Below are 18,851 nucleotides of genomic sequence, written 5' to 3'. Positions count from 1 at the left end.
TTCTATAACAGGTTTGAAAAAGAAAGGCAAATTGAGTCAGGCTGGGGCAGATCTGACCTACCAGGAAGACAGATATATTTCAAAGCTATAATCACAGAAGCTGTGGTTCTGGCATAGAAACAAAACATGGACCAATGGCACAGTGGACAGCAATTCTGGTGCCTGCATGTGAGGAGACCTGGCACTTCATCCAGAAAGAGTAATGGGGGGTGGGAAAAGACATCTCTGTTGTAGACAGTAGGGAAACTGATAGGGAAAAATGAAGTTGGATCTTACCATAACAAAACTCCAGAGCAATTAAAAAACTCTCAATGTGAACATTGAAAAGGACAGCTAGTTAGCACCCCTATGTTTATCACAGCACTATTTACAATAGCCAAGAAATGGAAGCAACCTAAGCATACATCAGTAGATGAATGGATAAAGAAGATGTGGTACATATACACAATGGAATATTATTCACCCATAAGAAGAAAACAAATCCTATCATTTGTAAAAACATGGATGGAGCTAGAGGGTATTATGTTCAGTGAATAAGCCAGGCAGAGAGAGATAAGTACCAAATGATTTCACTCATCTGTGGAGTATAAGAACAAAGGAAAAACTGAAGGGACAAAACAGCAGCAGACTCACAGAACCCAAGAATGGACTAACAGTTACCAAAGGGAAAGGGACTGGGGAGGGTGGGTGGGAAGGGAGGGATAAGGGGGGAAAAGGGGCATTATGATTAGCATACATAATGTAGGGGGGGCAGGGAAGGCAGTACAACACAGAGAAGACAAGTAATGATTCTATAGCATCTTACTACGCTGATAGATGGTGAGTGTAATGGGGTATGTGGGGGGGACTTGATAATAGGGGGAGTCTAGTAACCACAATGTTGTTCAAGTAATTGTACATTAATGATACCAAAATTACCAGAAAAAAAGCTAGTTAAAAACATGTAGCACCACAACTTTATAATTTGGAATGAAGCATATGTTTTAAAATAAGATTCAAAACCCATGAACCTGATCACCGACCCTTCAGCTACAAGCCTTCAAGCTGAAGAGCCCTTCAATCTGCCTACTGGGGTGGAGCCAAGATGGCGGCATGAGTAGAGCAGTGGAAATCTCCTCCCAAAAACACATAGAGCTATGAAAATATAACAAAGAAAAATCTTCCTAAAATAGAGACCACAGGACACAGGACAACATCCAGACCACATCCACACCTGAAAGAACCCAGCGCCTTGCAAAGGGGGTGAGGAAGGCCAAAAACCAACAAGAAGGGAAGCTCTTCCAGCGGTCACTTGTACCAGCTCTGCACACTATCACTATCACCATGAAAAGACAAAACTACAGGCAGACAAAGATAACAGAGACAACACCTAAGAAGGAGACAGACCTAACCAGTCCTCCTGAAAAAGAATTCAAAATAAAAATCATGAACATGCTGACAGAGATGCAGAGAAAAATGCAAGAGCAATGGGATGAGATGCAAAGAAAAATGCAAGAGCAGTGGGATGAAGTCCGGAGGGAGATCACAGATGTCAGGAAGGAGATCACAGAAGTGAAACAATCCCTGGAAGGATTTATAAGCAGAATGGATAAGATGCAAGAGGCCATTGAAGGAATAGAAGCCAGAGAACAGGAACGTATAGAAGCTGACATAGAGAGAGATAAAAGGAACTCCAGGTATGAAACAACACTAAGAGAACTATGTGACCAAGTCAAAAGGAATAATATTCGTATTATAGGGATACCAGAAGAAGAAAGAGGAAAAGGGATAGAAAGTCTCTTTGAAGAAATAATTGCTGAAAACTTCCCCAAACTGGGGGAGGAAATAATCGAACAGACCATGGAATTACACAGAACCCCCAACAGAAAGGATCCAAGGAGAACAACACCAAGACACATAGTAATTAAAATGGCAAGGATCAAGGACAAGGAAAGAGTTTTAAAGGCAGCTAGAGAGAAAAAGGTCACCTATAAAGGAAAACCCATCAGGCTAACATCAGACTTCTCGACAGAAACCCTACAGGCCAGAAAAGAATGGCATGATATACTTAATGCAATGAAACAGAAGGGCCTTGAACCAAGGATACTGTATCCAGCACGACTATCATCGTATTAAATATGATGGTGGGATTAAACAATTCCCAGACAAGCAAAAGCTGAGGGAATTTGCTTCCCACACACCACCTCTACAGGGCATCCTACAGGGACTGCTCTAGATGGGAGCACCCCTAAAAAGAGCACAGAACAAAACACACAACATATGAAGAATGGAGGAGGAGGAATAAGAAGAGAGAGAAGAAAAGAATCTCCACACAGTGTATATAACAGCTCAATAAGCGAGCTAAGTTAGGCAGTAAGATACTAAAGAAGCTAACCTTGAACCTTTGGTAACCACAAATCTAAAGCCTGCAATGGCAATAAGTACATATCTCTCAATAGTCACCCTAAATGTAAATGGACTTAATGCACCAATCAAAAGACACAGAGTAATAGAATGCATAAAAAAGCAAGACCCATCTATATGCTGCTTATAAGAAACTCACCTTAAACCCAAAGATAAGCATAGACTAAAAGTCAAGGGATGGAAAAACATATTTCAGGCAAACAACAGTGAGAAGAAAGCAGGGGTTGCAGTACTAATATCAGACAAAATAGACTTCAAAACAAAGAAAGTAACAAGAGATAAAGAAGGACACTACATAATGATAAAAGGCTCAGTCCAACAAGAGGATATAACCATTCTAAATATATATGCACCCAATACAGGAGCACCAGCATATGTGAAGCAAATACTAACAGAATTAAAGAGGGAAATAGACTGCAATGCATTCATTTTAGGAGACTTCAACACACCACTCACCCCGAAGGATAGATCCACCGGGCAGAAAATAAGTAAGGACACAGAGGCACTGAACAACACCCTAGAACAGATGGACCTAATAGACATCTATAGAACTCTACATCCAAAAGCAACAGGATATACATTCTTCTCAAGTGCACATGGAACATTCTCCAGAATAGACCACATACTAGCTCACAAAAAGAGCCTCAGTAAACTCCAAAATATTGAAATTCTACCAACCAATCTTTCAGACCACAAAGGTATAAAAGTAGAAATAAATTCTACAAAGAAAACAAAAAGGCCCACAAACACATGGAGGCTTAACAACATGCTACTAAATAATCAATGGATCAATGAACAAATCAAAATAGAGATCAAGGAATATATAGAAACAAATGACAACAACAACACTAAGCCCCAACTTCTGTGGGATGCAGCGAAAGCAGTCTTAAGAGGAAAGTATATAGCAATCCAGGCACACTTGAAGAAGGAAGAACAATCCCAAATGAATAGTTTAACATCACAATTATCAAAACTGGAAAAAGAAGAACTAATGAGGCCTAAAGTCAGCAGAAAGAGGGACATAATAAAGATCAGAGAAGAAATAAACAAAATTGAGAAGAATAAGACAATAGCAAAAATCAATGAAACCAAGAACTTGTTGTTCGAGAGAATAAACAAAATAGATAAGCCTCTAGCCCAACTTATTAAGAGAAAAAGAGAATCAACACAAATCAACATAATCAGAAATGAGAATGCAAAAATCACGACAGACTCCACAGAAATACAAAGAATTATTAAAGACTACTATGAAAACCTATATACCAACAAGCTGGAAAACCTAGAAGAAATGGACAACTTCCTAGAAAAATACAACCTCCCAAGACTGACCAAGGAAGAAACACAAAAGTTAAACAAACCAATTACGAGCAAAGAAATTGAAACGGTAATCAAAAAACTACCCAAGAACAAAACCCCGGGGCCAGACGGATTTACCTCGGAATTTTATCAGACACACAGAGAAGACATAATACCCATTCTCCTTAAAGTGTTCCAAAAAATAGAAGAAGAGGGAATACTCCCAAACTCATTCTATGAAGCCAACATCACCCTAATACCAAAACCAGGCAAAGACCCCACCAAAAAAGAAAATTACAGACCAATATCCCTGATGAATGTAGATGCAAAAATACTCAATAAAATATTAGCAAACAGAATTCAACAGTATATCAAAAGGATCATACACCATGACCAAGTGGGATTCATCCCAGGGATGCAAGGATGATACAACATTCGAAAATCCATCAACATCATCCACCATATCAACAAAAAGAAAGACAAAAACCAGATGATCATCTCCATAGATGCTGAAAAAGCATTTGACAAAATTCAACATCCATTCATGATAAAAACTCTCAGCAAAATGGGAATAGAGGGCAAGTACCTCAACATAATAAAGGCCATATATGATAAACCCACAGCCAGCATTATACTGAACAGCGAGAAGCTGAAAGCATTTCCTCTGAGATCGGGAACCAGACAGGGATGTCCACTCTCCCCACTGTTATTTAACATAGTACAGGAGGTCCTAGCCACAGCAATCTGAAAAAACAAAGAAATACAAGGAATCCAGATTGGTAAAGAAGAAGTTAAACTGTCACTATTTGCAGATGATATGATACTGTACATAAAAAACCCTAAAGACTCCACTCCAAAACTACTAGAACTGATATCGGAATACAGCAAAGTTGCAGGATACAAAATTAACACACAGAAATCTGTAGCTTTCCTATACACTAACAATGAATCAATAGAAAGAGAAATCAGGAAAACAATTCCATTCACCATTGCATCAAAAAGAATAAAATACCTAGGAATAAACCTGACCAAAGAAGTGAAAGACTTATACTCTGAAAACTACAAGTCACTCTTAAGAGAAATTAAAGGGGACACAAATAAATGGAAACTCATCCCATGCTCATGGCTAGGAAGAATTAATATCGTTAAAATGGCCATCCTGCCCAAAGCAATATACAGATTTGATGCAATCCCTCTCAAATTACCAGCAACATTCTTCAATGAATTGGAACAAATAATTCAAAAATTCATATGGAAACACCAAAGACCCCGAATAGCCAAAGCAATCCTGAAAAAGAAGAATAAAGTAGGGGGGATCTCACTCCCCAACTTCAAGCTCTACTACAAAGCCATAGTAATCAAGACAATTTGGTACTGGCACAAGAACAGAGCCACAGACCAGTGGAACAGATTAGAGACCCCAGAAATTAACCCAAACATATATAGTCAATTAATATTTGATAAAGGAGCCATGGACATACAATGGCAAAATGACAGTCTCTTCAACAGATGGTGCTGGCAAAACTGGACAGCTACATGTAGGAGAATGAAACTGGACCATTGTCTAACCCCATATACAAAGGTAAACTCAAAATGGATCAAAGACCTGAATGTAAGTCATGAAACCATTAAACTCTTGGAAAAAAACATAGGCAAAAACCTCTTAGACATAAACATGAGTGACCTCTTCTTGAACATATCTTCCCGGGCAAGGAAAACAACAGCAAAAATGAGCAAGTGGGACTACATTAAGCTGAAAAGCTTCTGTACAGCGAAAGACACCATCAATAGAACAAAAAGGAACCCTACAGTATGGGAGAATATATTTGAAAATGACACATCCGATAAAGGCTTGACATCCAGAATATATAAAGAGCTCACACGCTTCAACAAACAAAAAACAAATAACCCAATTAAAAAATGGGCAGAGGAACTGAACAGACAGTTCTCTAAAAAAGAAATACAGATGGCCAAGAGACACATGAAAAGATGCTCCACATCGCTAATTATCAGAGAAATGCAAATTAAAACTACAATGAGGTATCACCTCACACCAGTAAGGATAGCTGCCATCCAAAAGACAAACAACAACAAATGTTGGCGAGGCTGTGGAGAAAGGGGAACCCTCCTACACTGCTGGTGGGAATGTAAATTAGTTCAACCATTGTGGAAAGCAGTATGGAGGTTCATCAAAATGCTCAAAACAGACTTACCATTTGACCCAGGAATTCCACTCCTAGGAATTTACCCTAAGAACGCAGCAATCAAGTTTGAGAAAGACAGATGCACCCCTATGTTTATCGCAGCACTATTTACAATAGCCAAGAATTGGAAGCAACCTAAATGTCCATCGGTAGATGAATGGATAAAGAAGATGTGGTACATATACACAATGGAATACTACTCAGCCATAAGAAGTGGAAAAATCCAACCATTTGTAGCAACATGGATGGAGCTAGAGAGTATTATGCTCAGTGAAATAAGCCAAGCGGAGAAAGAGAAATACCAAATGATTTCACTCATCTGAGGAGTATAGGAACAAAGGAAAAACTAAAGGAACAAAACAGCAGCGGAATTACAGAACCCAAAAATGGACTAACAGGTACCAAAGGGAAAGGAACTGGGGAGGATGGGTGGACAGGGAGGGATAAGGGGGGGGGGAGAAGAAGGGGGTATTAAGATTAGCATGCATGGGGTGAGGGAGAAAGGGGAGGGTGGGCTGCACAACACAGAGAGGACAAGTAGTGACTCTACAACATTTTGCTAAGCTGATGGACAGTAACCGTAATGTGGTTGTTAGGGGGGACCTGATATAGGGGAGAGCATAGTATACATAGTATTCTTCATATAAGTGTAGATTAAAAATTAAAAAAAAAAAGAAAGAAAGAAAGAAAGAAAAGGGGGATTACTCCTTGATAGGATAAAGCTATTGGTAAATCAAAGATCAACGCATGCTTTAAATATCCTTAATGTTGATCACTTAAAGGGTGTCAGATGATCAGCTATGGAGGTACTCTTTTCTGATAATATTCCTTTCTCTTAATAAAAAAAAAAAAAAAAAAGCAGTTACTGTGTGCTGACCTCCAATGAGTTCTGCACAGTGATATAGAGGGCATGTCAAAGTGTGGGCAAAGGGTCTGTTTATTTCTATGCAGAAGATCAAGGCCTAGCTTGGATACCCAGAAAATGAACTAAGATACGATATGAGGAGGAGCTTCCGGCATCAGCACTCTCTGGAGGACTTGTGCCGGGTGATGATCATCAAAAAGCCTCCACAGGGATCCGCGCGATGCTGCGGTTGTGGCTGCGTCCACCCCACCATCTACTGGACTTGCCATAGGAATGAGGAGGGAGATGTCTAGGCTGGCATGTGCATACAGTGAGACAACGAATTTGACCGGATCTGTACTGTTGGAACTCAACCAGGAGTTGGGAGGGGTGCAAGGTGTAGCACTCCAAAATCTTATGACTATAGACTATCTACGGTTAAAAGAACATATGGGATGTGAACAGATCCCAGAAATGGGCTGCTTTAATTTGTCTGATTTCTCTCAGACTGTTCAAGTACACTTGGACAATATCCATCATTCATAGACAAATTTTCACAAATGCCTAGGGTGCCTAAATGGTTTTCTTGGCTTCACTGGAGATGGATGGTAATTATAGATTTGCTTTGTTTATGTCACCATATTGCTATTATGTTAATATGTGTGTGCAAATTAGTTAGTAGTTTAAAACCTATACATACTTAAGGTACTCTATAAGAAGATATGTCAAAGAAATAATCAATCCTCCCATGTTTCCTTCCATATGCTACATCTGTAGCTTTTCTTCTTTCTTCCTAATTACAACCCTTAAATAGAATTCGTGCCTCATATCGAATTTACCGAGTATCATAATTCCTCCAGGTGGTAAAGATACCTCGAGACAAGTGCTGGGCATAGAAGCCACAGGGCATAAATCTGCAAAGAAGTAAAAAGCTAAACATTTCAAACAATATGGCTTCTCCCTCACTTACCAACTTTACATTTCCCTGTATGGCCCCGGAAGATGACTGGTTAGCCAGAGACAGGTAAGATTCCTCAAGGGAGGAACAACCTAAGACAGGCACAGTCGCAGGGGGGCCATCAGGTGAGAATTTGGGGATCAACAGAGGTGAGGCTCAGATCCTCAACCCCCTGCTTTGAGAGAAATCTTCTGCATCCGTGGATGTTTTGCTGCCCTTGTCTAGCCTGGATTAATACTTAGTCCATAGGCACACACCTGATCATCTGATCATCTACATTTGCCCTCTTACAGCACTAAACTATGTTTTCTACCTTTCTCTTGCATCTTCCTACCACTTCAGCATTTTATTAAAAATAAAAATAATAATAATAATAATAAAGGGACAAATGTGGGATCAACATATAAATCAAGTACAAAAATCAAACGAATATTCATATTTGACCTGATTGTTTATAGGTCATAATGCATGATCAAAACCAAAAGTTTCTGTGATGAATGCCCTTGTACTGTTCACCATGTAAGAATTTATTCACTATGTAAGAATTCGTTCACCATGTAAGAACTTGTTCGTTATGCTTCAGAAGTTTGGAGACTGACGAGAATTAGACTTGAGATGGATTAATGATTGTACATTGAGCATTGACCTCCCTATACTGAATTTTATTGTTGTTAACAACCATTTCATCAATAAATATGAGAGATGCCCTCTCAAAAAAAAAAATAAAGTAAAAAATAAAATAAAATAAAATAAAATAAACACTTTTAACCTAGAATTATCATGTATATAAATGTTGAATCACTGTGTTGTACACCTGAAACTAATGTAATACTGTGTGTCAACTACCCTTCAATAAAAATAATTATCTACAAAAAAAAAAAAAAAACCCATGAACCTGAAGAGGGGAAATGTGTTAGTCTCAATTACATCAAAATTACAACTACTTGTTCAGAGAAGGACACCAAATGTCACTGAAGATAGATGATGAGTAAGATAAAGCCTTTTGAAGAACAGCTCCTTAGGCTCTGTCTAAAAACAACTAGAGCTAAGTATTTAGCATAACTAAGGGAAAATTGAAAAGTAATAATCAAAGAAGGAGAGTTGGAGATTCAAGGGTATCTTGAATCTAGGAGATTCTTCAGTGGCAGCTCCTTAACAGCCTATTAAGGCAGGGACCACCCCCAAGCCTCCAAGAGAACTGGAGGTGGGAGATAGGGTAGGGCTTGGTGTGGATTAAATCAAAACAATTTTTAAACTGAGACTTGCAATAATATAGGGCACTTAATAGCTGAAAGGGATGGAAAATTAGGGACTCTGCCCAAAATGATGTTTGGGGAGGAAGATTTGATCCATAAGACATGTGGGGACAGTGACTTGAAAGAATAAAACCATGTAATGTGGATTCTCTAACAAATTGAGACTCTTAACAAATACAGGAGGGGATATGTAGCACACTGTTATTTATGCAAACTCAAGGTCACATAATAACAACATTATGACCTTTTCAAATATACAGACAACTTTAAAGACATGTACTAACCATATCTGAGAGGACAGAAAATAGGAGATGAAGGGGAAAATCAACCTAGTGGTGATGTGTGATGGCCCTTGCCTGAAAAAGATGAATAACCAGACTGGGAACCTAGATAAAAAGAGAAGTCAGGCAGAGAATAGTAGACAGAGAGTTCTCAGTCTGGTGGGTACACATTCCCTTACCACAGTGAAATAAAACCAGAACCCAAAAACAACAATACCCCATCAAAGGAAAAAAGATTAACTTTCAAAAATGTGAAAGAGGAGGAGCCAAGAGGGTAGCATGAGTAAAGCAGTGGAAATCTCCTCCCAAAACGATATATATTTTTGAAAATACAACAAATACAACTATCCCTGAAAGAGAGACCAGAAGACACAGGACAACAGCCAGACTACATCTACACCTGTGAGAACCCAGAGCCTCACGAAGGGGGTAAGATACAAGCCATGGCCTGGCGGGACCCGAGAGCCCCTCACCCCAGCTCCTGGCGGGAGGACAGGAGGTGGACCTGGGAGGGAGAGGGAGCCCAGGACTGCTAAATACCCAGCCCTAGCCGTCTACACTGGGAGTACAGACACACAGTGTGTGGTGTGCTGGATACTAGGAAAATGGGACAGTAAAGCCTGCAAGTGGGTCACAGCAGCAGGCACCCCTGGGACAAAAGAAAAGCAAGTGCCTTTTGAAAGTCTTAAAGGGACAGGGACCCCACAACTGGACAGAAGTGTCCTGGGACATGCAGCCAAGCAGCTGGGAATCCCGGGGAACTCGGGGCACCCTCACCCCCTTGGGTGGCAGTGCAGCTCACAGGCCCCTCATGGCAATAAACAGCCTCCCACCCATTCTCTTTCAGGTGTGACTCCGCCATAGCAGAGCAGCAGCCTGAGAGCAGCCATGCCCACAGCAGCAGGGCAGAGCTCCTTTCACAGCAGCTGGACAAGAATAAGAGATCCTGTCTGTGTGCAGCTACCCAGCACAAGCCACTGGGGGTCGCTGTTCTCCCAGGAGAGGAAGGCCACAAACTAGCAAGAAGGTACGTTCTTCCAGCAGACACATGTGCCAGCTCCCCACAACTACCTCTATCTCCATGAAAAGGCAGAAGAATTTGATCCAGACCAAAATCACAGCGACAACCTCTGAGAAGGAGCCTGGAGAGAAACAATTCAAAATGAAGGTCATAACCATGCTGATGGAGCTGCAGAGAAAAATACAAGAGCTAATGGACAAAGTACAGAGGGAGACTACAGAAATAAAACAATCTATGGAAGGATTTAAAAGCAGAATGGATGAGATGCAAGAGGCCATTGATGGAATAGAAACCAGAGAACATGAATGCATAGAAGCTGATGCAGAGGGAGATAAAAGGATCTCCAGGAATGAAACAATATTAAGAGAACTGTGTGAGCAATCCAAAAGAACAATATCCGCATTATACAGGTACCAGAAGAAGAAGAGAGAGAGAAAGAGATAGTGTATTTTAAGAAATGATTGCTGAAAACTTCCCCAAACTGGTGGAAGAAACAATTGCTCAGACCACGAAAGTACATGGAACTCCCAACAGAAAGGACCCAAGGAAGACAACACAAAGACACATAATAATTAAAATGGCAAAGATCAAGGACAAGGACAGAGTTTGAAAGGCAGCTAGAGAGAGGAAAAAGGTCACCTACAAAGAAAAACCCATCAGGCTATCATCAGACTTCTCAACAGAAATATTACAGGCCAGAAGAGAATGGCATGATATATTTAATGCAATGAAACAGAAGAGCCTTGAACCAAGAATACTGTATCCACCACGATTATCATTTAAATATGAAGGAGGGATTAAACAATTTCCAGACAGGCAAAAGTTGAGGGAATTTGCCTCCCACAAACCACCTCTACCGGGTATTTTAGAGGGACTGCTATAGATGGGAGCACTCCTAAGGCTAAACAGATGTCACCAGAGAAAATAAAATCACAGCAAAGAAAGCAGACCAACCAAATACTAACTAAAGGCAAAAAATAGAATCCACTACCCAGAAAATCAGTTAAAGGAAACACAAAAGAGCACAGAATAAAACACCACACATATAAAAAATGGAGGGGGATGAATAAGAAGGGAGAGAAATAAAGAATCACCAGCCAGTGCTTATAATAGCTCAATAAGTGAGTTAAGTTAGAGAGTAAGACACGAAAAAAGCTAACCTTGAACCCTTCATAACCATGAATCTAAAGCCTGCAATAGCAATAAGTACATATATTTCAATAATCACCCTAAATGTAAATGGACTGAATGCACCAACCAAAAGACACAGAGTAATAGAATGGATAAAATAGCATGATCCATCTATATGCTCCTTACAAGAGACTCATCTCAAACCCAAAGACACGCACAGACAAAAAGTCAAGGGATGGAAAAGGATATTCCATGCAAACAACAGGGAGAAAAAAGCAGGTGTTGCAGGAATAGTAACAGACTTCAAAGCAAAGAAAGTAACTAGAGATAAAGAAGGACATTACATAATGATAAGGGGGCAGTCCAACAAGACGATATAACCATTATAAATATATATGCAACCAACACAGGAGCACCAGCATATGTGAAATAAATTCTAACAGAACTAAAGGAGGAAATAGAATGCAATGCATTCATCTTAGAAGACTTCGACACACCACTCACACCAAAGGATAGATCCACCAGACAGAAAACAAGAAAGGACACAAAGGCACTGAACAACACACTAGAACAGATTGACCTAATAGACATCTATAGAACTTTACATTTAAAAGCAACAGGATACACATGCTTCACAAGTGCACATGTAACATTCTCCAGAATAGACCACATACTAGGCCACAAAAAGAGCCTCAGTAAATTCAAAAAGATTGAAATCCTACCAACCAACTTTTCAGACCACAAAGGTATAAAACTAGAAATAAATTGTACAAAGAAACCAAAAAGGCACGCAAAACATGGAGGCTTAACAACATGCTCCTAAAAAATCAGTGGTTCAATGAACAAACTAAAATATAGATGAAGCAATATACGGAAACAAATGACAACAACAACAGAAAGCCCCAACTCTGTGGGAGGCAGCGAAAGCATTCTTAAGAGGCAAGTATATAGTAACCCAGGCATATTAAAAGAAGAAGCAACAATCCGAAATGAATAGTCTAACGTCACAATTATCGAAACCGGAAAAAGAAGAACAAATGAGGCCTAAAGTCAGCAGAAGGAGGGACATAATAAAGATTAGAGAAGAAATAAATAAAATGAGAAGAATAAAACAATAGAAAAAAATCAATGAAACACAGAGCTGGTTCTTTGAGAAAATACATAAAATAGATAAGCCTCTAGCGAGACTTATTAAGAAAAAAAAAGAATCAACACACATCAACAGAATCAGAAATGAGAAAGGAAAAATCATGACGGACCCCACAGAAATATGAAGAATTATTAGAGAATACTATGAACACCTATATGATAACATGCTGGAAAACCTAGAAGAAATGGACAACTTCCTAGGAAAATACAAGCTTCCAAGACTGACCAAGGAAGAAACAAAATCTAAACAAACCAATTACCAGCAAAGAAATTGAAGCAGTAATAAAAAAAACTACCCATGAAAAAAACACGGCAAAAAATAGAGGGAATACTCCCAAACTCATTCTATGAAGGCAACATCACCCTAATACCAAAACCAGGCAAAGACCCCACCAAAAAAGAAAATTACAGATGAATAACCCTGATGAACGTAGATGCAAAAATACTCAATATTAGAAAACCGAATTCAAAAATATATCAAAAGGATCATACACCATGATCAAGTGGGATTCATCACAGGGATGTAAGGATGGTACAACATTTGAAAATTAATCAACATCATCAATCACATAAACAAAAAGAAAGACAAAAACCACATGTTCATTTCCATAGATGCTGAAAAACCATTTGACAAAATTCAACATCCATTCATGATAAAAACTCTGAGAAAAATGGGTATAGAGGGCAAATACCTCAACATAATAAAGGCCATATATTATAAACCCACAGCCAAAATTAAACTGAATAGCGAGAACCTGAAAACTTTTCCTCTGAGATCCGGAAAAAGACAGGGATGCCCACTCTCCCCACTGTTATTTAACATAGTACTGGAGGTTATAGTGAGGGCAATTAGACAAAACAAAGAAATACAAGGAATCCAGACTGGTAAAGAAGAAGTTAAACTGTCACTATCTCCAGATGACATGATATTGTACATAAAAAACCCTAAAGACTCCACTCCAAAACTACTAGAACTGATATCGGAATACAGCAAAGTTGCAGGATACAAAATTAACACACAGAAATCTGTGGTTTCCTATATACTAACAATGAACCAATAGAAAGAGAAATCAGGAAAACAATTCCATTTACAATTGCATCAAAAAGAATAAAATACCTAGGAATAAACCTAACCAAGGAAGTGAAAGACCTATACCCTGAAAACTATAAGACACTCCTAAGAGAAATTAAAGAGGACACTAACAAATGGAAACTCATCCCATGCTCTTGGCTAGGAAGAATTAATATACTCAAAATGGCCATACTGCCCAAAGCAATATACAGATTCGATGCAATCCCTATCAAATTACCAACAACATTCTTCAATGAAGTGGAACAAATAGTTAAAAAATTCATATGGAAACACCAAAGACCCCAAATAGCCAAAGCAACCCTGAGAAAGAAGAATAAAGTGGGGGGATCTCACTCCCCAACTTCAAGCTCTACTACAAAGCCATAGTAATCAAGACAATTTGGTACTGGCACAAGAACAGAGCCACAGACCAGTGGAACAGATTAGAGACTCCAGACATTAACCCAAACATATATGGTCAATTAATATTCGATAAAGGAACCATGGACATAGAATGGGGAAATGACAGTCTCTTCAACAGATGGTGCTGGCAAAACTGGACAGCTACATGTAAGAGAATGAAACTGGATCACTGTCTAACACCATACACAAAAGTAAATTCAAAATGAATCAAAGACCTGAATGTAAGTCATGAAACCATAAAACTCTTAGAAAAAAACACAGGCAAAAATCTCTTGGACATAAACATTAACAACTTCTTCATGAACATATCTCCCTGGGCAAGGGAAGCAAAAGCAAAAATGAACAAGTGGGTCTATATCAAGCTGAAAAGCTTCTGTATAGCAAAGGACACCATCAATAGAACAAAAAGGTATCCTACCGTATGGGAGAATATATTTGTAAATGACAGATCTGATAAAGGGTTGACATCCAAAATATATAAAGAGCTCAGACACCTCAACAAACAAAAAGCAAATAATCCATTTAAACAATGGGCAGAGGAGCTGAACAGACAGTTCTCGAAAGAAGAAATTCAGATGGCCAACGGGCACATGGAAAGATGCTCCACATCACTAGTTATTAGAGAAATGCAAATTAAAACCACAATGGGATATCACCTCAAACCTGTAAGGATGGCTACCATCCAAAAGACAAACAAAAACAAACGTTGGTGAGGTTGTGGAGAAAGGGGAACTCTCTTATGCTGTTGTGGAAAGCAGTATGGAGGTTCCTCAGAGTGCTCAAAGTAGACTTACCATTTGACGAAGGAATTCCACTTCCAGGAATTTACCCTAAGAATGCTGCACTCCAGTTTGAAAAAGATAGATGCAACCCTATGTTTATTGCAGCACTATTCACAATAGCCAATAAATGGAAGCAACCTAAGTGTCTATCAGTAGATGAATGGATAAAGAAGATGTGGTACATATAAACAATGGAATATTATTCAGCCATAAGAAGAAAACAAATTCTACAATTTGCAACAACATGGTGGAGCTAGAGGGTATTATGCTCAGTGAAATAAGCCAAGTGAAGAAAGACAAATACCAAATGATTTCTCTCATCTGTGGAGTATAAGAACAAAGGAAAAACTGAAGGAACAAAACAGCAGCAGAATCACCGAACCCAAGAATGGACTAACAGTTACCAAAGGGAAAGAGTCTGGGGAGAATGGGAGGGTAGGGAGGGATAAGAACGGTGAAGAAGAGGGGGGTGGAGCCAAGATGGCGGCATGAGTAGGACAGTGAGAATCTCCTCCCAAAAACATATATATTTTTGAAAATACAACAAATACAACTAATCCTAAAAGAGAGACCAGAAGACACAGGACAACAGCCAGACTACATCCACACCTGCGAGAACCCAACGCCTGGTGAAAGGGGTAAGATACAAGCCACAGCCTGGCGGGACCTGATCACCTCTCACCCCAGCTCCCGGGGGGAGGAGAGGAGTCAGAGTGGGGAGGGAGAGGGAGCCCAGAACTGCTAAACACCCAGCTCTAGAAATCCACACCAGAGCGCAGACACAGTGCATGCGTGGGGTGCTGGACACTAGGGAAACAGGACAGTAAGACCTTTGAGCAGGTCCCGAAGCCGGCGCCCCTGTGATAAAGAAAAGTGAGTGCTTTTTGAAAGTCTTAAAGGGACAGGGACCCCACAGCTGGATGGAAGCATGCCGGATCACAGTCCAGCAGCTAAAAATTCCAGGGAACTCTGGGTGCACTAACACCCTGGGCAACAGCTCTGAGACCCCTCACAGAGGTAAACAGCCAAACAGCCCCCCGTCCATTACCCCTCCGGGGCCCTGCCATAGCAGAGCTGCAGCCTGAGGCTGACCATGCCCACAGCAAGGAAGCTTCCTCCATACCGGCCAGGCAAGATACAGAGACCCAGTCTACATGCAATTGCCCAATACAAGCCACTGGGGATCACAGTTGTCCCAGTAAAGAAAGGCCAGGAGCAAGTGGAAAGACTTGGCTCTTCCAGCTGACAGATGAGTCAATAGCTCACCATTGCACCTATCAACATGAAAAGGCAAAAAAAATTTGATCCAGACAAGACTAACCCAGACAGCTTCAACATCTTCTACATCTTCCCCTGAGAAGGAACCTGGGGAGATACATTTGACCAGTCTTCCTGAAAAAGAATTCAAAACAAAAGTCATAACCATGCTGATGGACTTGCAGAGAAATATGCAAGAACTAAGGAGGGAGAATACAGAAATAAAACAAGCTCTGGAAGGACTTCAAAACAGACTGGACGAGATGCAAGAGACCATTAATGGACTAGAAAACAGAGAACAGGAACGCAGAGAAGCTGATGCAGAGAGAGATAAAAGGATCTCCAGGAATGAAAGAATTTTAAGAGAACTGTGTGACCAATCAAAACGGAACAATATCCGCATTATAGGGGTACCAGAAGAAGAAGAGAGAGATAAAGGGATAGAAAGTGTCTTTGAAGAAATAATTGCTGAAAACTTCCCCAAATTAGGGGAGGAAATGGCTTCTCAGACCACAGAGGTACACAGAACTCCCATGACAAGGGATCCAAGGAGGGCAACACCAAGACACATAATAATTAAAATGGCAAAGATCAAAGACAAGGACAAGGTATTAAAGGCAACCAGAGAGAAAAAACAGGTCACCTACATAGGAAAACCCATCAGGCTATCATCAGACTTCTCAACAGAAACACTACAGGCCAGAAGAGAATGGCATGATATACTTAATGCAATGAAACAGAAGGGCCTCGAACAAAGAATACTGTATCCAGCACAATTATTATTTAAATATGAAGGAGGGATTAAACAATTCCCAGACAAGAAAAGTTGAGAGAATTTGCCTCCCACAAACCACCTCTATAGGGCATCTTGCAGGGACTGCTCTAGATGAGAGCACTCCTAAAAAGAGCACAGAACAAAACACCCAACATATGAAGAATGGAGGAGGAGGAGGAATAAGAAGGGAGAGAAATAAAGAATCATCAGACCGTGTTTATAATAGCTCAATAAGCGAGTTAAGTTAGACAGTAAGATAGTAAAGAAGCTAACCTTGAACCTTTGGTAACCACAAACTTAAAGCCTGCAATGGCAATAAGAACATACCTGTCAATAATCACACTAAATGTAAACGGACTGAATGCACCAATCAAAAGACAAAGAGTAATAGAATGGATAAAAAAGCAAGACCCATCGATATGCTGCTTACAAGAGACTCACCTCAAACCTAAAGACATGCAGACTTAAAGTCAAGGGATGGAAAAAGATATTTCATGCAAACAACAAAGAGAAAAAAGCAGGTGTTGCAATACTAGTATCAGACAAAATAGACTTCAAAATAAAGAAAGTAAAAAAAGATAAAGAAGGACATTACATAATGATAAAGGGCTCAGTCCAACAAGAGGATATAACCATTATAAATATATATGCACCCAATACAGGAGCACTAACATATGTGAAACAAATACTAACAGAATTAAAGTAGGAAATAGAATGCAATGCATTCATTCTGGGAGACTTGAACACACCACTCACTCCAAAAGACAGATCCACCAGACAGAAAATAAGTAAGGACACAGAGGCACTGAACAACACATTAGAACAGATGGACCTAATAGACATCTATAGAACTCTACATCCAAAAGCAACAGGATACACACTCTTCTCAAGTGCACATGGAACATTCTCCAGAATAGACCACATACTAGGCTACAAAAAGAGCCTCAGTAAACTCCAAAAGACTGAAATCCTGCCAACCAACTTTTCAGACCACAAAGGTATAAAACTAGAAATAAATTGTACAAAGAAAGCAAAAAGGCTCACAAACACATGGAGGCTTAACAACATACTCCTAAATAATCAATAGATCAATGACCAAATCAAAATGGAGATCCAGCAATATATGGAAACAAACAACAACAACAACACAAAGCCCCAACTACTGTGGGATACAGCAAAAGCAGTCTTAAGAGGAAAGTATATAGCAATCCTGGCATACTTAAAGAAGGAAGAACAATCCGAAATGAATGGTCTAATGTCACAATTATCGAAATTGGAAAAAGAAGAACAAATGAGGCCTAAAGTCAGCAGAAGGAGGGACATAATAAAGATCAGAGAAGAAATAAATAAAATTGAGAAGAATAAAACAATAGCAAAAATCAATGAAACCAAGAGCTGGTTCTTTGAGAAAATAAACAAAATAGATAAGCCTCTAGCCGGACGCATTAAGAGGAAAAGAGAGTCAACACAAATCAACAGAATCAGAAATGAGAAAGGAAAAATAACGACGGACCCCACAGAAATACAAAGAATTATTAGAGAGTACTATGAAAACGTATATGCTAACAAGCTGGGAAACCTAGGAGAAATGGACAACTTCCTAGAAAAATACAACCTTCCAAGACTGACCCAGAAAGAAACAGAAAATCTACACAGACCAATTACCAGCAACAAAATTGAAGCGGTAATCAAAAAATTCCCAAAGAACAAAACCCCCAGGACAGATGGATTTACCTCAGAATTTGATCAGACATACGGAGAAGACATAATACCCATTCTCCTTAAAGTATTCCAAAACATAGAAGAGGAGGGAATACTCTCAACCTCATTCTATGAAGCCAACAGCACCCTAACACCCAAACCAGGCAAAGACCCTACCAAAAAAGAAAACTGCAGACCAATATCCCTGATGAACGTAGATGCAAAAATACTCAACAAAATATTAGCAAACCGAATTCAAAAATACATCAAAAGGATCATACACCATGACCAAATGGGA

The sequence above is a fragment of the Manis javanica genome, chromosome 3, assembly GCF_040802235.1.
Source record: "Manis javanica isolate MJ-LG chromosome 3, MJ_LKY, whole genome shotgun sequence".
Taxonomy (NCBI): Eukaryota; Metazoa; Chordata; class Mammalia; order Pholidota; family Manidae; genus Manis; species Manis javanica.
Note: the sequence above shows the minus strand (reverse complement) of the source record.